Below are 24,609 nucleotides of genomic sequence, written 5' to 3' on the forward strand. Positions count from 1 at the left end.
AGGGTCTGGGCACTAATGGAGTTCCCACTAAAGGGGTGGCATGGGAGGGAGAACTCTGTGGTAGGAACAGGTGAACGTGTGTTATTGACATCGTTTACGATTCAAAGTGCTCTACAGTGTCAGGAAAACATTTTCCCCCATTAAACAAACAATCTGCCAGACAGTTTCAGGCTCTGTCACTCCCTGTCAGTCTCCCCAGCAGCAGTTTGGCAGGTTCTGGCACACTCCCTCCACTTTGATCTTGCAAAAAGAAGCCTAGCTCTCAAGGAGGGGAGGTGGCCATCCCTGTTCTGTGACAAGCCTTCACTCACTGTGGTCAGCAGGAAGTCAGGGGGATGCTCTGTCAAAAAGCAAGGACATGATCTGCACTGCATTCCTGGAGCAATACCTGGCCCATGGCAGAGGCACATGAGCAAGCCCAGAGAAGCTGTTCACAAAGAGAAAAGGGCTGACTACTGATATAAGGTGTCCCTCCCTGTAGCTGAGGGCTGATGAGGCTTCAGTGACAGGAGCACGGGTCTGAATCCCAGCTCTGGCACTTGCTCTGTACATGACCCCACACAGCTGCCTGTGTTTCCATGCCCTGTCTCTGCAGACTGTTTGGGGCAAGGGCTGGCACACGCTGGTGTTTGCCCAAGGCCTGGCAGGGTGGAGCCCCACTGCCTCCAGGCAATGCCTCTGCTGGGGGCCAGGCAGGGCAGCAGAAGGGGTGGGCATCCTCTGAGGGGACACCCAGCAAGGCCTGTCCTCTGCAAAGGGATGGTGATGCAGCAGATGAAGTGGTTTTTCTGCAAGGACGCAGCATCCTTTCAAAAAGTAGCAAATGCTTTCTATGAGTTATTCAGTTACAGGTTCCAAACTCCCAAACTACACAAATCTCCTGAGAAAATGCAAGTCAGTCAGAGAGGAATCTTGGAGCCACTTCAAACGTTTTGCCAATAATTCATGCAATGAGATTAAAAAAGCCATTTCTTCCTTTGCCAAGTACACAGAGAGCAGAGTGTTCTCTATTGTGTAGGAACATCACAGCATGTAGCATTTGACAAGGAAAGGTCACTGGGGAGGGGCCACAACTCCTTTTTTAAGAGGTTGCTACCGGTGTCCTTTGGAAAAACTGGTTTTACTCTGTAGTAAAGGCCATAATTGGATGCCCAGCTAACTGGGCTGAAATACCTGCCTGTGGTTTAATTCAAAGAACTCTGTTGAAGGGTTCTCTGCTCTCTATCTGACCCGGGCCCAGTTGTTTAGTAGGTAAATCAGTGTGGATTTATCATGTCTGAGTACTTCAGTGCTCAACTGCACACTACAGCACAGGAAAAATATCAGGAAGCAGAAATGAGCTGAGAGCAGAAGATTGGATTCAAAGAAATCTCAGGGCATAATATTCCTGATTTCCCCACACTTCAAGGGACATATAGCAGCTTTTTCAAGGGACTAAGAAAGCTGCTTGGATCTAGCCCTTAGTCTGATGCCGTAGTACAAGGAAAGAGCAAAATAGGAGCCTCAAGAAAATGGCCTCAAATCTACTCATGCTTCCCAAATTCCTTCTTCTCTTGCACTGACAGGTGGATGAGGAACAAATTCTAGCCATGCTAGTCTTCACTAGATGATCTATCACTTTCCTCATTCTCTTACACAACAGTTGTGGCCCCACAAAAATCCAGGCACAGCAAACAGACAGGCTGCTACAAGATGCAACAGGAAGGTGTTCTCTGGAAATGCTCACAAAACCTCTGAAAACTGTTTGCTGAATCTAGTGTCAAGATATAGGATGGAACAGGAGACTTCAAAATGCTGTTAGAAATTTTTGGCAAAAAGCCACTGGTGTAGGCACAGCTCCTGAGACAACACAAAAGAAACATAGATCCAAAATCCCCTCCCACTGTAATAAAATTGGAGCCATTTCATCATTACCGATTTCATTGTGTCATTATCAATTTATCCCATGTAAAGTGAGAGATGACCCTCAGCCCCCAGGGAATTTAGAAAATCCTACAGGAGTAAGAGGAGGAGCAAATCAGGGGGCTCTGAAAATACCACTAGAATCTGTCTGCAGAATTCCCCCGACAATCTCAGACACAGACCATCCTCACAGTGAGACACAATAGCAGGACAAAGCCAGGCAGCAGGGCTATTAGAGGATCTGTGGATGTAAGAATGCAGGAAATACCAGGCTGTCCAGCCAGTGGTCTGTCTAAGCCCATAACCTGTCTCCAACAGTGACTGTAATTCAGAAAAAAACCCACACTCTGCAAGAGGTAATTATAAAACAAGGTACAAGTAACAAGATTTTCATGCAACTTCCTCCCAAGCACTGGCAGTTTCCAGCTGGCTCCCCCACAGAGCAAATCCTATCCCAGAGCTGATCTTACCTTTATAATTCAGGATTTCCTCATGATCTGCCTGAAACAGCCCATCTCTTTTTGCATCTTCCCAAGATCACAGCCTCATCAAAACATTGTGCTACAGAGTTTCATCACTAAGAGTGCATTGCGCTGAAATAAAAAACAAAAAAGTATTTTTTCTACCAGTGGTGAGCTACTGCTAATTCAATTTCAGTGGCTGCCAATCACTGGTTTCTAGAAAGGGGCATGAAAGGCTACTTGTTTTGTTACCAAGCAGACAGAAGGCATTCTGGTAGTTGTTAAAGAGTTTCTAGGAAATGGCAGGAAAATTAGAAACCCCTATAGCAGTAGCAGGATGACTTCCATTTGTGTGTGTCTGTGGAGGGACAGCCTGGTGACTGCAGTTGACAGGAGACCCCCTGGCATGTAGGGAAGGCCTGTTTGCTTCATAGCTGTGAGCACAATTAATGCATGGAATTCATTCTCACTAGTGAACCTAATGAGCTGGGCTAATGCAGGGGTGTCAGTAAATCCCACCAACTTTTCTGATAGTTACAAAAAAGCCAATTCTTCACCTGAATCAGTGCAGCTTGCACAAGTCCTGTTTGCACCAACATCTGAGCATCCTGCCCACTGCAACTCACACCATTTCATCGTGGGATGTTATGGAAATTACCAGTGGAAATACTCATGATTGTATTGTGGGAGGTGACTGATTCCTGGGAGACAGAAAACAGATCCCCCATTAAAAATTATTATTTTCACCTTCATGAGGAACTTTCTTAAGATGCACTGCAGTGAAAGAAGACACTGCGGGACCATTCATAAAATCTGTAATCTGATGTCCAATTTCTAAAGGTACATGGTGGCAAAGTCTCCCATGAAGCTAATGAAATTTTAATGTTTATGGCATGTACTTGTCACTGCTGGCCAGCAAATTCTAAAGGCAAAACACACCTAGAATTCCAGAATTTCACTTGATGGCAAAATTTTAAAAGCTCCAACAATAGTTTGTGATATGCTACAAAATGGCAAAAGGATAAGACCTGGTGGAGGGATTATGAAGTGGAGAGTGGATGAAAAAAGCCTGCAGAACTACAAAGGACCTCTCTTTTTTTTATCTGTGGATATTGTGTATTGTGGGACCTGCAGTGCACATAGGGAAGGACTTGCAGGACTCTTGGAAGATACCATTTATTATTCAGCTGGAAACACAGTTAACACCAGTGGGATTTGGTCTCCCTCATAAATGTGAACAATTTTTACTTAGAGCAGTCAAGTGACCAAGGGCTCCTTCAGCATGTGGGACTACAGAGTACAGTTTTAAGCAGTTTTATTAACTTTAGTTTAAATCACTTCCAGTACTGATCCCCCTAAAGATCAAAGCTGCTCCATCATTTATACCTGGCAGGCAGTAAAATCCTTACGTAAATCTGTAAGTCCCCTTGTTAAGTTTAACATTCATCACTTAACACCACTTAGCAGCCAACCAGGGAAGAGTGTGCCTGCCAGGCCCAGCCAGTCCCATCTGCATCTTTTGCAGCAAGGATCCAAGGAGTCAAAAAGGAGGCAAAGGCTTTGTCTGATATCTGCTCCTGCGAAAGACACAGATGGGAGACGGCCCTTGGAGAGCACATCTCTGCTCCCCAATTCATCTGTGCCCCCACAGTAGCTATGTCTGAATTCCTTAAGTTACCAGGAAATCTCAGAGAGCTACAGAAAACATTTTGTGCCTAATGATGCCTTCTTGGACCACAGTGTCATCAGACACTACCATGTCCTGCTAATGAGCTTCTCTCTGTGCAGTGTGGAGCTGCACAGAACTGAACTCTCCCCATAGGATGGCACGGCATGAACTGGCAGATTAAACTTTCCACTGGACCAGGGACAGTTGCAAGGCACTGGGATGGCATCCAACTTCAGCTAAGTGGAGTAGGGATTGAGAACATGAATTTATAACCAGCAACCATCAATGAGGCGTAGGGAGCCATGTGTACAGCATACACTTGGGGAGGAAGACTGGGGACTAGGAAAGAGTTGATTTCACCTAATGTAGGGCAGACAGGACATGAAAGGCTATATCCATCCACTAGAAAATAGTGTAGGAAAATACTACACTAGAGGCAAGATCGTCATGGCTTAAAGAAAAAAGCCCAAAACCAGTCAGAAAATACTAATACTTGAAAGCAATACTTCCCCTCCTTGGATTTAGAAAATGCATCCTGTTAAGCCAAGGATGTTCAGAAGGAGATCCAGCAGCCATAGGCAGGGGCTGGAGTAGCAATAACATAAATGGTCCATCCCTAAGAGATGGCAAGTCTGGAATGCAAACTGTGAGAGAGAGAGCAATGAAAGACAGTGATCTTTAGAGAGTGTAGTAGCAGGAACTACACAAGATAACAAGAGAAAACTATAAGATGGAGAGATGGATACCATTCAGAAGAAAGCTGCAGCTACCTCACACAACAGTTTCCAGTCCACTTGGACTGCTACAAGTGTAGAGTCTCTGCTATGCAATGAGCCAAGCCTTTTTATTTGGGAAACACTTTTTGTTGAAGTTCCCTCTTCTTTTTATGTCTCACTTTGCCTTCCTTCCTCTCTGCCACTCCCTGCCTCCCTCCAGGCAGAGATATGTTTCTCTCAGCTGCTTCTGCGCCTGTGACTTTACTGCATGGGGGAAGTCAGTCCGGAAGGTCACCTCTTTCATCAAGTATTCTATTTGCATCCAAAATTGTATGTACATGAAAAATGTGGTCGTGTGTTGCACCTAGCTGCAGACGCAGATGAAATTCTGTGGAAAGCCTGATGCACACTAACCTTTGCAGATGGTGCAGCTATTGCTGAAAAATGGATTGCTTAATAAAGCATATCATCCGACATATTTGCTGCTTGGCTAGCCAAATAGAAGTTGTTTTTTGCACAAATTTCCTTGTCAAATTTGTCAATGTTCATGTCATTTTTGCTTTAGGTCACAGAGCAAGGTGCAAATTCTTGGCATCTTTACTAGTTGCAAGCCAATTTTGGCTATTTCTAACAATGAAGTGAATTTCTCTGAGGATAAGATACTCGCTTTATGGGGAGGAAAGGAAAACTGCAGGAAGCGGATAATTTTTTTTCTGGGATTTTTTTTTTTGTTCCTTTCTGTTTTCTTTTTTTCTCTTTCCTTCTGAGGGATAATGTTTGCATTCATTTGTGGACCTTGTTAATTCATAGTAGAAAGAGGTCTTTTAGCCTGTTAAATAGTTTATTTTGCTTGATTATTTGGTGCATGATGCACAGAAATTTTTTGCATTGGTGTAGAGAAAATTTATCCCTTTTTGTAGGAAAACTTGGAAGAGAAAAAAAGATCCATTCCTTTGGCATTCTTAAATGTGGAAGTTAGGGGATTCTCCCCTTCCAACCGTCTGCTTGAAGAGTAATGCTTTTAAGTCTCAAAATATCTTAGACTTAAAGCAAGATATTTTTGTTGTTTGTTCTTCTACCTGCTCTACATCCTTTGGCTCTGCCTACAGACACATCCTGTTCCCTGCTCAGGTTTTCAAGCCTATTCCCTTCTTCCTGGGTTTCAGATGTTTTTGCCACATGGTGCCTTTCCAGACATAGCCACCACAAGCTGCTCTACTCAGAAGCAAAAGTAAAGATTGTCATTTCCATGTTTGCTACGATAACAACCTCAGCAGGGGCAGCTTTTAAAAATGTGCTGTACTGCCACGAGGAAACAGTACCAGCCTCAGGCACTGGGGCACAGTTCACCAGGAGAGCCACAGGGAACATGGGCATGAAAGCAAATATAGAGCATGTGTGAAAGGGCTGGAGCCCCATTCAAGGCTTCCTCCGCACCAAGTCAGGTTGTAGGGAACAGCGTGCTTCTAGGCCTTGAAGATCCCTCAGAAGACCAGACCCTACTCCTTCAGAGGTGCTGCATATGCAGTGCTGGCAGCATCCACTTTGGGGTACAGAGCTCTACATCCAGTCATCCACCTCAATATACCACAGTTTATCCAGCCCTCTACAAGGAGAGCTGCAATTTTGGTGTCAGGCATGCTACTTAGTTTGCATTTCCATTTTTGTTCAGTCACTCACTGGATATGGTCTTTTCCATTTACTAGTAACAGATGCATTCCTCTCTGGGCTGTGCTGCAGCAATTACCTTTCTCTTTGGAGGATTCATTTATCCCTTTATTCCCACCCTGTACTAAGTCCTTTGTCAAGCATACCTTTTCCAAAGATGCACCATTTGCCAAGTGCATCCTCCAGTGATCTATTCCTATAAAAAGAGGACTTTGCTGCAGGACATAACCATTTGACATAATCCCATTTGCCCCCCAAGTAAGACCCCCCTCCAAAAAGAACATTCTTCTGCAAGGAACAGTTTGTTTACAAGGTTTGTTTTGTTAGCAGGTGTATTCCCACTAGTAACTTTTCCACTGCACCATTTTTTTTAAAGGTCTTGTTTGGTAGCCAGATAGCCGAGACTGCCTGTGATAAAGCCAGCACAAGTGATTAATAGCAAAGTCTCTGCCATTTTATTATTAATAGCAGTGTGTTGACTCAATTAAATCCAGCCTGCTTTTTTTGGCAGGCCTTCGCAATTATACATATCATTATGGGCTGCAGCCCAAATGCATCCTGGGAGTAGACCAGAACTCCACATTAACTTTTTCTGGCTCGCTCTTTGCAGGTTGGCCACTGTAACATGTGGGCTATAACCAATCCAGGCTGCTTCAGGGATGGCAGAATAGAGGAAGAAGGACAAATGGTGGAGGTGAGGATCACACCTAGAAAGGGCACGCTCCCCTACAGCCATAAACAGCCTGGCAAGGATATCCTGTATCCACCCCTCCACACTGAACCCCATAAACACAATGTAATCTGTCTGGACAGTACCTGTTACCAGCAGGGATGATTTTCCAGCACACTGAGGGGTGTGTTCAGTAGTCCCTTCCAAAACAGACCTGCAAGCAGCTTGGCCTAGCTTGAAGAGCCACTGAACTGAGGTACAACCCTTTATTTTGAGAAGGGCTCCTGCAGATTGTGTTTCCTGGTATGAGAGACTGATCTCCTAGTAAAGCTGGAGTACTCTAAATTCAAAGTACCCCAAAGCATGCAATAGGTATATTCTAGTGCTGAATGTGCTTGCTTCTACCTTTTGAAAAATTCCAACTAGACTGTTGGGAGGAAAGCCAGTCATGGAACTAAGGCATAACACTAGGACCAAGTTAAATTCTCACCACTGCTAATGGGCTCCATGTATGATTCCAAGGGATCCTATATATTCAAAGTCCTGGGGCATTTTCTGTAGCCTTCAAACTCAAGAGATCCATGAGTTATTCAGGTCACTCGTTATTTGGGGGCACCAAACTTGGGGTTCCTAAATTGTCAACAGAGATGCACAGACAAGGGTAGGTTGCCTTACCTTCAGTTTTGAAGAGAGCTGGAGTCTGGGGACCCTGAACAGCTGGTGAAATTAAGCCTTATGGTTTTCTCATAGCCTTTTGAGATAGCCTGTCCATAAATAGATGTTCTGTTAATGGGAGAAAGCTCTTTTTGGGTCTGAATCTCACCAGACTGGTACATAAAGCACTTAGCACAAAGATGGTCTGATCTGAGTTGTAGGCCTTGCTGTCACCCAGGTTCAGACATGAAGTGCTAGAGGAATAGCCAGGTCTGGCCCCTTGCAAGAGCAGCATATGTTGATCAGAAGCACTGACCCATCACTGTCCTGTGCAGATGGGTGGGCTTTATCTTCCTGTAACCTGCTAACCAGAACAGGCAACTGCAGTGATACACTCTAGCATGCATATGGTCTGTGGTATCTTTCACTATGACTGCTGGGTTTTTCTTCCCAAACCCACTACTCTTTGCAGCTGTAGGTCTGGATTCTTCTCTCCAGTGAAGCCTGGAAATGTCCCACTTTCCTGTAGGCACCAAAGACATCACCCTTCATCCTGTGGTGTTAGAAGAGACCCCAAGAAGCCACATCCGAAGTCCCACAAAAAAGAGTAGGTTCCTGTTTCCCATTACCTGAACACAGGGAGCTTTGCAGCTGAAGGCTCTTTTCAGCTTGTGCTACTTCATCTTTCAGAAGCCCATTAAGACAGGAGGGCACACTATGCTTTCCATCCCAGCTTGGCCTGTCTCCATCCCTGTCGTCCATCTGGTTTATTTGCTGGCATCAGACAATCCACAGCTGTGGGGCTCCTGCTAACCAGGGTGGAAGAGTTTAAGTGCTTGGCCTATAATCTCCTCCCAGTGCCTACAATGCAGTTCTGGAAATAATTCTGCTGCTGGACAAGGGAGTGCAGAGGAGCTCTGCTGTCTACATTCCCCTGAAGAGCTCTCAGCAGTACAGAGAGGACTTTGTACCCAGCTCCAGGCAGTGATGGAGCTATAGCTGCAGAGTAGCACTGCAGCACTGAATATGGGTAACAGACCACACACAACCCACAGATCTATAGGTCTGACAGATCCACAAGGAAAGTTCCCTCCCCACTCTGTACAGATGCTTAGCTCTAGAAGCTGTCCCAAACAAGGAACAATCCAGTTGGCACCCCCAACTGAATTTTCCTTCATGATGGGGGGCATGTATTGCTATTTCTGCAGACCCAGATGGTGGTGGCTTCCCACCATCTCCTCCCTTGCTTCTTCCATCCCAGAGGGTCGATTTGCCAAACCAAGACTAAGCTTTGGAAAACTCTCACCTGCTTTTCTGAGGACCAAAGTGGAGCTTATGACTAGTGCTTCCCTGAGGAACCTCAGAAACATAAGCAAAGCCACTTGTGACAACACTGGATTTAACTACCCTCAGTGTGCCTGGAAAAGAACCCAGGGAATTCTGTCAGATAGGATGAGATGCACACATAGCAGTGGGGAAGGGGGGACCAAGAAGATTGATGCAGATATTTGAGGGTTTTGTACAAACTTGCTTTCTTCCCAGACAAAAGAGGCTGCAGATCCATGGCTATGGCTTGCAGAAGTGTCTGTCCGAGCAGAATGCCTGCTTGGCTCATGCCTGTAAGTGTAAGAAAGATGAACATAACTCTGGATGATGGTGTTCAGAAATCTGCTTTAATATAATGCACCTTTCATGGAGTAGGTGGACACATCCATAAACTGGCTGGGCAATGTCACTTTCCTTAAAAATACATTAAGAATCAAACATTTGTTCTCTTCTTGTTTCAACAAGAATGTCATTTTGCTTTTTAGATAGCACAAAGGAGGGCAATGAAGATGGTGAAGAGTCTAGAGGTGAAGTCACATGAGGAGCAGCTGAGGTCACTTGGTCTGTTCAGCCTGGACAAGAGGAGAGTGTGGACAGACCTCACTGCAGTTACAGCTTCCCCTGAGGGGAAGAGAATGGGCAGACATTGATCTCTGCTCTGGGGTGACAGTGACAGGACCCAAGAGAATGGCCTGAAGTTGTCAGGGGAGGTTTAGGCTGGACACTAGGAAAAGGTTCTTCACCCAGAGGGTGGTCAGGTACTGGAACAGGGTCCCCGGGGAAGTGGTGACAGCACCAGCCTGACAGAATGGGACTGGAGCATTATTCCAGAGAACCCAGCCGTGGTTCAGTAGAACAAAGTTTAATTATCTAGAACAACATCGCATATCCTGTTCTAGAGATTGGACTACTGACTTCCAGTGTGATGTCAGCAGTGCCCTCACTTCAGGGCCTTTTAATTTAAGGGCAATTCCACAGATTTAGAGAGGTCAAAATTCTGAAGCCCACTGGTAACAAACAAGTGCTTATTACCTCAGTGACTAAGTGTGCTTTCCTCTGAGATTTCCCTTAACCCCAGGATAAGTGACCACAGAGGAGAGGGTGACCTCTTCTCCAGAGAGAGATGATCAGACATTTGTAAGGCTTCTGGCTGTCACCTCAGGACCAGTTAGGGAACTGAGCTGTTATTGCTCCCCTGTTATCAGTTACGGCAGGAGATTCCTTGCCTTGTGGCTGAGACTGCTTTGTACCAATGACTCACAGAACATAACTAAACCATGTAAAATGTCATCCCGTGTTTGCCATTAATAAGCTTTCAATTAATAACACAAATTTCCAAGAATACCCCAAGCTTGAAACTCTGCGCTGTGCTGCCTAGCAGAGCCAATCAGGGCAGTCTCAAAGCCAAGCCTTAATAAAGCAATTTTGCTTTCCAGGAAAGATCCCTCCTTGCTGCTGCAGCTGGAAAATCCCAGCTCATGCACATATGCAGACCATACTACCCCATATGGGAAAAAACATCCTGTTACTCGGAGGATTGCAGGAAAGCTTTCAAACTGAGGTACAAAGCTTTTCTTTTAAATATTGCAAGACCTGATTCTGCTTACTTGCTGATATAAGTTACCCTCTGAGGAACATGCAGTTGATCTGCTGTACTATAAGGAAGACAACTGGACCTGTGTTTAGGAGGACCATAGCCAAAATCAGAGGTACTAATGTGATGCCAGCTGATACCAGTTTTTCCACCATGTGCGCAGTTTTTCAACAATCATTGTGTACACATAAGCTTTTTCCTGTTGTAAGGACAAGTACACAGGAAACCATGGGAAGGTTTAGGCTTGTATTAAATACATATCAACTTTTCTGAAGGTAGATCTAACAAACATGAGGCAGTCTGGCCATGCATAAGTCCCTCACAAAAATAAAGGCGAAGACAAGGCATTGCCACCGACCCAGGCCCTGCACCCTCTGCTACCTGTACACAGCTGACCTAGCTGAAAGAAAATACTTATCTTTCTGGTATGCAAAGCCACTCAGAGAGTCACCAAGGGCACTCTCTTTCACAGGCACACAGAGCAAGGCATCTTCCTTATTTCTGCATTATTCGTGCAATTCCTTCCCTGTATCTGCAGTCAGGTACCATCTCTTGCTGTCTGTACACATCTGTGTCCACAACACAGCCTGTTGATACACAGGCAGACAGACAGACAAGCCTCCTCTCTCTCTCTCTCTCTCTCTCACACACACCTCTCCCACTCCCAGCAGGAACTCCAGGTATTGAAAGGTAATCCTCCCAGCTCACAGAGCCTGCTGAATGGAATAATTAATTTTCTGATGAGCATGAATATCACGCAAAGGCAGTCACACGGATATGGTGGAATGCTTCCAGCCAATATCCATGCAATCCGGATATTTGGATTCACCCATCCTCAGCCTCTGCTCTCAGCAGTGCTGACAGCAGCAAAGCTGAGCTTGCTGTGCTGATTGGGAAGGCCTCACAGATCTGGCTGGCTGGCCTGGGTGCTAGAAGATAGCTGAGCTGTCGTGCAGAGCCTGCTCCTCCTCACCACCAAAGACAGGGAGACCTTGCCAGCTCCCATTCCTTAACCCACTGCTCCCACAGGAAGCTGGCACCAACTGCCTACCAACACCCAGCCCCTCTCTGGTCTCTGGGGCTGGAGAGAGAATTGCAGGAGCAGCATCAGTCTGCTCAAACCTAACAGTCCTGTCCAGTGGTGAATTAAGGGCAAATCCCTGATAAAAGGACACTAATTCTCCAGGCTACAGATCAAACTTCTCTCACCCATAATCTCCACTCATCCTTAAGTCAACTTGTTCTCTTCTGTTTTACAGTTCAGGGTTAAAAATGCTTGTGGAGAGCAAGAGCAGCTGCAGACACTAATTCTAGGGAATAGAGGAAAAGGAAGCTAAAATAAAAACAGAGGATGTGAGGCAGAACAGTATTTTAGACAGTGGTTCAAACTGCACCCAAACCCAGCAGATTCACAGGTACAGAGCTGTGATACTCCTAGAAACTAAGATATAGAGCTATTTGCTTCTGTGCAAATGTTCAGACAGCGTTGCTTCAGCATAATTGACCAGTCTAGACAAACAGAAATAATGAGCTTTCCATGCTGGACATGTGAGTCCCATTCCCAGCTCTGTCTTCAGCTTTGCGCATGTTCAGGGACATCTGTTCCACAGCTGTAAGATTAACGCAGAAATACTTGGCTTGACTGTTTTGCCTGTAAGCTCAGATCAAGCTCATCAAACCTGTGGTCAAGAGAGAGATCAAGACAGTGCAAGTTGCCATATAAAACAAAGGATCCCTTCCTGCAGTAGCAAAAGCACAAGCATGTATGGCTAGAGACTTGCAGGCATGGTTGTTGCACATTGCATCTGTATCTGTGCTCCTTGCATGGTGACACACCACATCAGCAGTCTCTGCACATATCCCACCTCTTAAGTGCTTTTATCTTGGAATTCCCATCAGGGAAGAAAAAAGCTGGCACAACTCTTTCCAGAAACTTAACTGTATAGTCATAGATGGGAATTTGCTAAGGATTTTCACAAGAGTTGAAGTCTGAGCTAAACTTCAATGTGATAAAACCAACTTTCCGTTGTGTAGGTTTGGGTTTTATCAACCTTGTGGCTTTGATCCTTCCCAGTACACTTGGCTCTTTGAATTTTTTCATCCACAGTCATGATGCTTAGAAATAGGGCTGGGAACTGGCAAGTCTAACACTTCTTTGTAGGTATGACAAATCTTCTAATCTTCTCCTGATTTTTCTCTAAGAGGAGATAGGAGAAGAACCTCAGGGAATTATCTTACTGTAAAATTGAGGCTTACAAGTAAAAGCAGAGTCATGAAATGAAAAACTAAAGGTCCTTAGTCATGTTGGACTTGCTTTTTCAGCTCCCAGGGTTGTTACCCATCCACAAGAGCTCAGTATGTCACTATTTATATTTGCTAATAGATCCCACAAAAGAGAGAAAGGATTGTTTGTTATGTAAGTCATTGCCCCAGTCCAGAGTACACTGGGAAATTCCCAATGATATATACAATACAGAAGCAAACAATGACATCCAAATATCTGCCTAGTAAAAGATACATCTAGCTTTTCAAAGGATGGCATACCAAAGTGATGAGGAATTAGTCAAAACCCTGGAGTAGATATGGGTTCAAATTCCACTCTCCTCATGCTAACAAAATTTCCCAGCCTTGTGTGGATGGGCTTGCTCTTCCCAAAACACTGGGATTAAAAAAAACCCAACAAAACAAACAAACAAACAAACAAAAAAACCAAGCAAGAAAACAAATGAACAAACAAACAAACACACACCCACACAAAAAAAGAAGGAGAAAAAAACCCCACCAATTAAACAAACCCCACAAAGGTGGAGTTTTCAAGCATTACCAAAAAGACTTAGGAGTGCAAGTCAGTCAGATGGGTGCTTCTAAGTCCCTCCACTGCTTTGGAAGGCTTCCAGCCCTAGGAGTAAAATAAAAGGCCAGGGATATATATGGCTGGTAGACTAATGAAGCTTAATTTTATCCAGCTTCTATTTGTTCTTTGGTTTCGCTTCAGAGCATTGATTTCACATTCCTGCACCTTTTACATATGCATATATATTTCATAAATAGGCAAATGTATATACACAGACCTGAGCATGGGAGTATGTTTATACGTGTAAAGCAACTGGGTATTTACAAGCTGTTTCTAAGGTTATAATATCCATTGCTATTATGAACTGCTTCATTAACCTGTCAATCAGATAGCTTTCTCCCTTTCAGCCCTCTCCCGTGTTACTCTGTGTGTTGGAAGTGAAGCATGTGTGTTTGTGTCAAGTGTATTATTTCAGACAGTACAGACACACAGACACACATGGACGCACGCCCAGAAATTAATATGGTTTCATTGCTGCCTCCCCAGAAGCCTGGCTCTGGCTGACCCTCTGGACTCTGCTAGCCATGGAGATGCCTCATGCAGTCATTTATCACCCAGGCCCTGGCCAGTGGCACTGGGCTCCTGGCGTGTCATCCCCAGGCAGCCTGGTTGCCGTGCAGGAGGAGGGGCATGTCTGCAGCGTGGTTGCAGTTTGGAAGCACTGCTGATGGACTAGTCCCCAATAAACCCCCCAAAAGTGCTGATGTGCTGAAAGCAGCTGACACTGATGGATCTGCTCTCATCTTGCCTTTCAGTCGGCTGCAAGAGAGAAGAGAGAGAGGAAGAGAAACAAAGGCAGAGATTAACTCTTTTGTCACAGAGCTCTGCAGTTTTACAAGGCAAGATAAAGCTGCTGTCCAGGTTGGGTGCAGATGGGACCAGCTCAGCACAGTCTGTCTGATTCTCTATGGACTCCAATAGGGGAAAAAACAGCCTGAACTGCACAATGATTTACTGGCAGGGCCCGTGCTGCCTAACTGTGCCTTATAACTTTCCTTGCAGTTGCAACCACAGCCAGGGAGACCAGCAGGGATGCCTGGAGATGGTCCTGGGCAGCTGGCTCTGGGTGGCCCTGCCTGAGCAGGAGGCCTGGACAAGATGACCTCCAGAGGTCCCTTCCTACCTCAACCATTCTGTAATTCTGTGATTGTCCCAGACCTGCACACCAGCTATTAAACCAACACTGCTTGCACCAACACTGCTTTAAGCACCACACAGCAGCATCGAGTCCCCCCAGTGCTGACTCCTGAGATGAGACACAAGCTGCTCAGCCAGCAAGGCACACTCCTGTGGGTGCAAGCTCAATAAACACAAATGTCCAGGGGGATTAGTACACCCCTGTGTATGAAATCATGGGGTGAATTTGTCTGTGATGCCAGGCATCAGAATCCCCAGATCAAGTCTCAAACTGCCGCTTGTGATACTCCTCACTAGAGCCAGTCAGAATGTTTTAATATAATTTCATTTAATCAAACCAGGTTTTTCCCAAATTGAGTTGTCTGGGGAATTGGATCAATTTGGCTTAAGTTTTTCTCAAGAATACCTTGGTTCCAAGGGGCTCAGATATGAACCTCCAGTCTGCATTGTTATGTCATTCAACTGCACAAGAAGAATTTGGAAGGTTTCCTTCTCCTCTCACTTTGCTAGAAACTTCAGCAGCTGCTGAGGAGCAGGACTTCAAGCTTCCAGATCTCCTCTCTGAAGGACTAGCAATGTATCCCCATGGATGTGTCCCCATCCAGTCACATACAGAGCTCAATACAAATACGGTCAGAGATTTACCCAACTCTTTCAATGCCTTTGCACAGTTGTGTTTAACACTGACAATGTCACAGGTACAACAGGACCCCAAATTCTCACATGCCCAGCTGGAGGGCCAAATGTCCTCAGAAAGGCAGACTGTGCTACATTTAGCCTAAGCACACAAGGAGGCACAGTTAACAATACTACTAGCAAGAGGGTAACAACAATAATACTGATGCTAATTCTTATTAATAAAAATGTTAACAACATTCTTGTTGTTAACAAGATGCAAAATGTCATTTTATTTGTAATCTCAATTGTCATTGATTTGAAGAGAGGAGGTAGGATCTTTTTCTAGGTAATTCTAAAAACATATTCCTAAACCCATATTGAAAACTTGATCATTTTCCAGTTTCAAGAGAAAATTCCAAATAGCATATTTGAAAAACAAAGTTCATATTTTTAAACAAGAAAAAGAAAGACACCTTGTCATGAGAGAACCATTTTACAACTGGGAACAGTGCTCTAACTCTGCACAGCACCAATTCTCTCCTGGATTTTTTCAAGCCTGGTTTATCATGCATTTGTATGGTACAGTTCACAAGTGTTCCCAGGTAAGCCAGCCACCAGGTGAAGTATAAATTACCATCAATAAAGGCAAGAGCCAGACCCTGCTGAACATTAGGGTTGTTCCAGAGTTTTTGTCAAGACTGGGGGTCTTCTAGTGCTGAGCCCTATGCAGCTTTACAAACACGTAGAGAGAGGCTGTCAGATCTGCAACCCACCATCATAAAGCATATCAGTAAAGACAAGTACATTACACTTGGACGTGGACACACTCCAAAACACAGGCACATCACCCCAGCTCAAACTCCTGCTCTCACGTACACTCTGCTGAACATGCAATCCTTCCTGAAATACAAACAAGATCTCCAAGTCAACAAATGGAAAATGTGGGGCTGGGGGGAAGAATCTTGAGATTTACCTTTTTTTTTTTCTTTTTACTTACTTTACTTTTTTTTACTTTTTTTACTTTTCCTAGAGAAAAAAAGGCCTTTTAAAATAAATTAATAGTACATGCGATGTTTCCTGAGGAAATCCTGATGTGTTTTTTGCCACATCATTTCAGTTTTTGTCTATTGCCCCCATTTACTTTTAATGAAAAACAGTAAAAGCTAAATCAGACTCCCAGACTCTAAACTTAGCTTGCAGAATACTTTTCCTGTCCAGAGGATGATTTAAAATGCAACCTGAAGTAGAGATCAGTTCTAAAGTCTTAAAACAACTTTGAAATGTAAAAGTTTTCCACCACACACAAATAACAATAATAATGTCACCATGCCAAATGCAGACAGTCTTGGAAACAAACCCACCAAGGTATTATCGATCATCTCTTCACATGTCCTTAATAAAATCTTGGTCTAAAATCTATCCACAATATGCCATCTGCCATACACTGAGATGAAATATGATGTGTGCTCTTGGCATCTAACACTCTGATGAACCATTTGTGAAATCTCTGCAGAATTTCACATTCTCAGTAGCACACTTTTCTAGAGAACTGATTTTCAACTTTAATTTTATCTGTGTTCCCCTAAAAAATATATATCTGTCTCTGAAGGGCCTAAAAGACAATCTATAGATTGTTATATAGCTGGTTTGAACTTGCCTTTCTCAGTAACTTTTGCAGACTCACTTAGGAACAGATCAAATTCCCCAAGGAATTCTGTGCACCCTGCAACCAAGATTTGGTGCTTTAGGGAAGAGCTACATGGACTGCCTAAATTGAGGTCATGGAGGCTTCCAGTGCCAGGGTTAGCCAGCTCCTGGCTGTAAACACCTCTGAGCAAAACCTGTCTTCCCCTCCATCTCAGGGCGCTGACAGGTGCTGAGAGGTGCTTAAGCCGGACACTTGAGCAAGCGCCTGCTTTCAAGCACCTGAGGAGTGCTGGTGGGATTGCTCATATGCTGCAGGGCAAGCACGTGCACAGGCTGTGGAGAAGGGAAGTCTTTGGCAGGTGCCTCAAAGCTGCTCCTGCCAGTGAGTGCTGCCCAGGCACCAGAGTTCTGGGTCCAAGGAGTGCATCCAGGCAGGAGAGGACTCAGCTTCCCAGCCCATGCACCCACCTCAGTGCCCTCCACTCCCAGTGAGTCCACAAGGGCCCATTTATTCTAAGATATGAAATTTGTGTTGTTTCTTTATTGTTCTTTAATGAAACCCTGTTTATTCTAGGCTTTTAATTCTTTCCATCTATTATGTTTAGACAACTCATTAACAATCATTTGTTATCATTAGACTTCAATTTTAAGCTCCTTTTCCCAGAGGAGGCAAGGCAGTACTTTTAAACATATTTGCATCATAAACAATTTCTGGGCCTCTTGTGCCATCTATTACCCCAGCCTTTCCTCCCTTCTTACTTGTGCTGGAAGGTGCTGAAAGAGCCTTTGCAAGATTTTGGCTGAGTCCAGGGTAATTTGTGTTTCCCCCAGTCCTGGAGCCATGGAGGGTTTTGCATTAGGACAGCAACCCAGTGCATTAATAGCAAACTCTTGAAATCCTAGGTCATGTAATGGTGAGCTGTTCCTTCCACTGGGATTAATGACTACATGCTGCAGCTGAATTCATTAGGGCCTGCTAAAGATAGCATGCTAGCCTGGGATAATGCGTGGGCCTCATTCTGCTCATTTATGGTTGTTCAGCTCCAGTGGATTTAGTGAAGTCATTCCTGATTTGCAGCAGGGTCCCTCGTGTGCATGCTAGATAAGCACTACGTCACACTTTGCATTCATTGACAGGTCCCAGCAGGGAAAAATCTGATCCCTGTTATGTTGGTTAAATCCAGATCAACATTCACTGAGGCTGCAAGGCATCCTTTGGATATGAGGTAGCATCAGCATGCATGGAGTATGGCCTGCATGATGCAATTTGCTCTGGTAGAAGGGAAGTCCCTTAAGTTGCATAGAAAGCAGGAAAACAGTCACTGTTCTCCTCATGGTTTTCCTAAGTTTTGCTTGGCACTATATTCATCACATACTGGTGTCATAGTTTGACATGGGAGGAATTTAGGGAAGTGATGCAAAGCCACAGAATGATCCAAAACCACTAAAACTGGTCAGCACCAACCTTGACCAGTAAAAGCAGAAGAAAAGAGAAATCACTAAGCTGGCATCTTTTAAGGTATGTTTTGATCTCCAAAATCTCATTCCAAATTATGCTCAAAAAATGCTGGATGAGGCAGCCATGTTTCCTGTTTCCCACATCCCTGTGAGCAAGCCAATGACACATCTGTTCAGAAGAGGTTTAGCTCTTATTAGTAGCATTGCTAGATCATCTCTGTCAGTGCCAAGCCTTGTGCTGGTGCTAATGCATTGTCATTGTCTTGATACCCTGGTTTTTAAAGTTCATCTGGTGGTGCTACCCCAGGCCCAGTAACATGACAGGAATGCACATTTTGGAGCTGCCATGTTTCACTACTGCCCCTGCACCCTTGAATGGCAGTCAAAAAACCAAATCCGCTGTTCAAAGGCCTCAGTTCTGCATGGCTCAAAGCTTGTGCTCAGCTTTAGAGACTTGGAGGCCTTTCATTCACAGGCATTTCACTTGTCCAACAGCCCTTTCACACCACCAAGTGCAAAGGAGATATTACATGCAGCCAAATTTTGCTGGCTAGAGCACACACACAAGAGAATAGCAGGCTGGACCACCACACCTATTACAGCTTTCCATATGGATGCTTGCAGTTTATAAGAAGATGAAAAAACTTCTTACATATTATTGTGGACTGTTCATGTTTTTATACCTCCAATGAACTCTACTGCCTCTACAGTGCTAGTGATCATGATGATCCTTGCTGCAAGGCTCTACCCTGCATTTTAAGTAAATTCATGTAATTTTCTATCCTTCCTTTGTTATTCTGATCCAATTAAAGTCACTGCAGCTAAGTGAAAAGTCATGATTGGCTAATTGGATTTGGGAAAGCAGAACACCCATCAGGAGCCAGGTTTAATTTAGGTTTCCTCAAAATTTTTAAGGCCACTGGTAGGCTAGAAGAGGCAGCTACACACTTGGCTGGCTGTGGCTTGGAGAAAAGGGATTAACTGTTTGCTGAGTGAGCTCTCTGCTGCCTTGTGTCCATGGAGCTCTTCAATTCCAATGCCTGTGTCAGAGTCTTTTTTTTATCCAATGCAATGGTCCTTTCTATATGTCTCCCATGCCCCTCTGAATCTCTTGTCCCCTGTCTCATCCTGCACCAGTCACCATCTCTCGTGATTACTCCACACGTCAGTGCAGTCCCCTCCCCAAAAATGTGCCTCCCATGGTCCTGAGGGGCACTGCTGTGCAAGACATGTTCGTGACTGGACCTGCACTCCTGGATGTGGTGTGGGACATAAACTTCTCTGAAGTCAAGTGGAAGTTTTACCAGTAAGGTTGAAGGGGTTCAACACATGGAGAGCTCTAAATACTTCTCCAAACATGAACTGGCCAACTCCTTCCAGCTGCCCTGGATGTAGATCCCCTGGGATTCCAATCACACAGTGAGATTAATACAATAAAAGACCCATTTTCATGAACAATTATAAGTGACCAGAAGCTTATCTGTGATATTTCCAACATAAGCCATTAAAAAATGGTGTGCCATATCTGCTAAAACCAGAAGTTTCACTGAAATTCATTAAAACAATTAATCATATCATAGATTCTGAATACCTTCTGACTTTTAAGCTTCTAAAAAATTCTTAGGCTATTTATTCTGATTTAATGCTCACCTTGGGCACAGAAACATTGAAAAGATAACAAACTGAACGGACAACTGATATTGTCGTATGGTTTTTTGTTTGTGGTTTTTTTTTTTGTTTTGCTTGTTTGTGCTTTTTGGTTTTTGTTTTGTTTTTTGGGGTTTTGTTGGTTGGTTGGTTTTTTGTGCTTTTTTTGGGTTTTTTTTTAAGGAGTCATTATTTTTATTTTGGTTGTCAACTGCAGTGGAAATATCCCTGTTCTACTATTTCTAACCTCCCTAAGGATTTTTCAGGCCCAATTTTAACTAGACCTTTTTGCAAGTCTGGCCCTTCCCCCCAATAGTGTTGCTACTGAAAAAAAAAGTTGTTTTTACACAAATGCCTAACACTTGTTTCTTTCCCTATGGTCTTGTCAATACTGGACCATGAGCTAGAAGTTGCCAGGACCTGAGTTCCCAGTGCCTCCAGATCTTGGCATTGACTGCCTTTCAGAATCTGGCCCCTGAGGCTTTGCAGTTGGCTCATGAAAAGAAAAAGGGCTCCTCCTTAAAATCACAGTCCGTGCAAGTTTGTGTCTTCCATGAAAATTAACATGCTGGACAGCAGATGGGACAAACACATGCTAGAGGCCAGATCCTTATGCTGGTTACACCAAGATCATCTGCAAACTTGAGGGAACAAGGACAAACAACAGAACTAAAGCAATTTACATGAGCAGTAGGTCTGCCTTCCTGCTGGCTAACAGTAAGAGTTTGGATTTTTGGGCAGAGGCAGGGCTAAAGAGAGAAATAACTACATTTATACAAAATTTTAGCCCACTCCATAGCTGTCCTAACAGGATCCATGCTGTGACACTTGATATCCAATTCAAGTGCTTTAAAAAACCCAAAGAACAACACACCACCACATTACTCTGCCAAGCAACAGGCTTCACAACTGCTTTTGGAGAGCCAAACAGCCCCCATCGATACAGATGTGACTTAATTTTCCCCTTTCTTCTCCCAGCCCCTCACTTATAGCTCCTCAAAATACCTGTGGTGAAATAATGACAGTGCAGTCTCATGGAAGGTTCTGGCAGCATCCTGCAAAAGAGCAAAGCCCATGGTGTTCAGAGAGTGCACAGAAGAATGAAGTGTGATGCTTTGCAAAGCATTACCTCCTTGGAAAGTCGTGACCTCTTTGAATGGAAGACCGATATCCTGAACCAATTTTCTTCCCCTTACCCAACTGTCCCCTTGATTCTTGGCCTCTTTGATTGGAGGATTCATTCTTTCTTACCATTCCCTTTGCCTAGCCTCTGTCTGGTCACTCTCTGGGTGAGAAGGACCATGCAACATTGTGGTTCTACATGAGTCTTCCTTTTCTGATAAAGTTTTCACATATTCTTCTTTTTAGGATACAAAGTTCCTTCCAGTAGAGTTACACATAAGCAGTATTTATTCCACTGTGCTTTTCAAAGGGAATTGGCACTTAACTTCCTGAGGATGCTGTGAAAATTCCAGCAGTACCCTAGGAGCAGCAGTGAGTCTGTATAGTCAGACCTAAGAGCTACTCGTGGATTTCTGACAGCAGTAAATTCAGAACAAGCACCTCTGCTTTTGGATCCTTCAGCAAGTATAGCACAAACATTTCTGTGCTCCCAGGTCAAATGTGTCTCCTTCATGGAAAGGCTCTCTGGACACATCTGGCATGTTATCAGATTAATTTCCACTGAGCTTGATCCAATGTTCATCAAAGTCAATAGTGACATTTCCTGGGTCATGCCAGAGGTCCAGTAATACTTCATACCTTCCCATATGTAATCATTTAATTACTTCCCACTAATTACTTCTGCAGGGAGCTTTAAGATTTTCAGTTCTGCAATACCTTTTCCTGATGGTCTCTGGATCAAGCCTTTGCCCAGGAGAAGGCAACTGGCCTGACTCATGTTAGAGGAAGGACTCTGCAGGCCCCTCTTTGACCCACAAGAGGCTCAACAGCAAACAAGGGGAAAATACATTTATCACTACTTCTCTTGATCAGGATCTATTTCCTGCAGGACTCTGAATCAGGAAAATCCAGTCACATCTCTGTGTATACACATGCATGTCTGTACATATATGCAAAGACAACTGACCCCAAAGGTCAAACAGGACTGCCACTCCAAAATACAATAAAGCTCTGAGCTTAACTTCAAGGAAGAGGAAAAGGCAAATGATGAGAGAGAGCAAGAAAGCAAGAAAGACAGAGATAAAGAGAAAAAACCAAGGGGAAGATGATTTTCTATCAACAAAACAGCAGGGACAAATTCTAGTTCATCTCATTGGAAACATCTCCTTCGTGTGCAAACACTGCCTGGAGCCAACACTAATCTCCCAGATTAAAGCCTTTTAATAGCAATTAGTCCTCTCTGCACTAACCCACTGGACACTCCAGTGCATATTTGGGAAAGGGGGGAGCTGAAGGGAGTGTTAGCAACAGTTTAACTCATAAGTGCCCTGATGTGTCTAAATCCTTATCCTGCACACACATTTGTGCACAGGCCAGGAAACTGTGTCAGTGAAACCTGTTTGGATTACAGCAGAGAATGGGACCATGACAGCTAGATGTGGATGTTACATGTGTAAATACTTGGGTGAGTTGGATCAAGCCCAGATCCAGGAGGTGGAATTTCAGAATGGCATTATGGCAAGCCAGAAGCATTAGCCAGCTACAGTCAGAAGCACTGACTTACCACCAGCTCCAAGAGCTATCCCAGCTGGCAACAAGAGCATCCACAGGCGACAAGATGTCCTTAGAGCTACCTTCATGCTACCAGCCTGCTGAACAGCCTTGGTACTGCTCCTCCCTGAGACACCTTCCAGCATCCCTGGAGAAAAGGAAGAGAAGAGACTTTTTAAAATTGTTTTTGTTTGGTTCATCTCCATATCCCATCAAAGGTGTGCCATCTCTCTGTGAGTGGTTACAGGAAACACGAGCTGCTGCCCCATCTGGGTCTGGCAGAGGGAGCAGTTCCCACCTCCTGCACAGATTGCTGCACCAAGAAAGGCAGATCCTACAGAAAAGAACATCAGATTGCATACAAGTCCCTATTAACAAAGTGAGCAGCTTGGCTGAAATGGCTGAGAGGGGGAAGAGGAAAGTAGAGGACACTGGTGCGAAACAATAGTCTCTGCACAGAGACTCTGAACTTCCCAAATGGCAAGCCAAGCAGAATTTCTTGGAAGGAGCCACATCAGCTGCCCTTCGAGCTATTAGACCACACAAACAGGACAGAGGAAAACCTTCCATAAGGTGACTGTAGAGAGGAGGAAAAACTATTTTGAGTGGCTATTATCCCTTCCCCTTCTCTTCCCAGCAGTTGGAGCTGCCAAAACCCTGCACAACCCTGTGGTGCCCCCCGCCCTGTAACACACACACACACACACCCCATCCATAGGGGTAGTGCAATTACTATTCAGGCTGGGGGCTGAAGATAGTCTCCTGGCCCTTCTTCTAATGTAAGGTTATTGTAATTGATATGAAGGTAATTGATAATGTGTTACGGTGAATAATGTCTTCAATTTTCTGCTAAATCCCATTTTTGTAGCCATCTGGGCTCCTCCAACTGCCCCCCTGGGACGCAGAGTAATAGATAGTAATTATTCTCAAGTCATTTACTTTTTCAAAGTGTTTAGTGCTTATCTGTTTTACAATTAAAATGGAAACGACCCTGATTCACTTCCTTTCTTTTTTATTTAAATAGCATTCACACACACACACACACACACACACACACTCTCCTACATGCCCTGGAGCCTGGAGGGTGTGTGCATATTATTGTGTGAATGCATGTGTGCTTGCATATAATTGTCATGCAGAAAGACACACAGAGGTATGTACTTCATCATGCACCTTCACTCTGAGGCACTGTGAAAGCACAATCACAACACTAAGAAATACAAACTGTATTCTTTTCCACCTCTCCCCTTGTCCCCATGGTGACGCAGAGTGAATGCCTCAAAACACCCCACAGAAACACCCCCAGGGAGTGATGCATCCAGCACACAACAATGCACACCTCAACACACCCAGAAACTACACACAACACTACACACTTACCTGACCTTATCTGGGAACAAGATATTTCCACAGACCAGCCAGTGAACAAGAAATCAACTGTAAGTACATCAAAGTGATAGCATTTTACCCCAATACTGGGAATCTGTATGAAGTTTTAACAGCACAGACACAGTTATACCTAGAAGATTACAGCTAATTGTATGAATGCAGTAGATTCCAGAATATACATGTAAGTAAGATAATACAAGCTGTTAAGGGCACCACCAATGAAAACTCTACTTTGCACAGCAGCTAAACCTATTTCAGTATATGATCCAAACCTCCCCAGTGAGTTCTGCCCCTTTGAGTTCTGCCTCAGCTCCTGGTGCACCAGGTGAGACATAAACGAGCAAATCCGCAATGTTCACGGGGATCCACCATGCTAGATTGAAGGAATTTTGCAACAGTTGTAGCCTAAGCCTTGGTAACTGATGCACAGGAAGGTCTGCAGCTACAAACTACCTCAGTGAGAGTCTAACAAGGAGGGCTAATAGGAAAATGGTCCAGGAGCTTTCCCGAGGCCAATCTTTGGGTG

The 24,609-nt window shown here is 44.3% G+C and overlaps 1 long non-coding RNA gene across 1 annotated transcript in view; it reads right to left on the bottom strand.

Annotated features, from left to right (window-relative positions):
- LOC143694817 (uncharacterized) overlaps positions 1 to 22,843 on the bottom strand; it is a 24,088-nt gene extending 1,245 nt beyond the window's left edge. The window contains exons 1-2 of the long non-coding RNA XR_013183535.1: positions 22,708 to 22,843; positions 2,373 to 2,495 (exon numbers count right to left, since the gene is read on the bottom strand). This is a non-coding gene — a long non-coding RNA (uncharacterized LOC143694817). The remainder of the gene's footprint in view (positions 1 to 2,372; positions 2,496 to 22,707) is intronic.
- Positions 22,844 to 24,609: the final 1,766 nt, after the last annotated feature.

The sequence above is a fragment of the Agelaius phoeniceus genome, chromosome 9, assembly GCF_051311805.1.
Source record: "Agelaius phoeniceus isolate bAgePho1 chromosome 9, bAgePho1.hap1, whole genome shotgun sequence".
NCBI lineage: Eukaryota > Metazoa > Chordata > Aves > Passeriformes > Icteridae > Agelaius > Agelaius phoeniceus.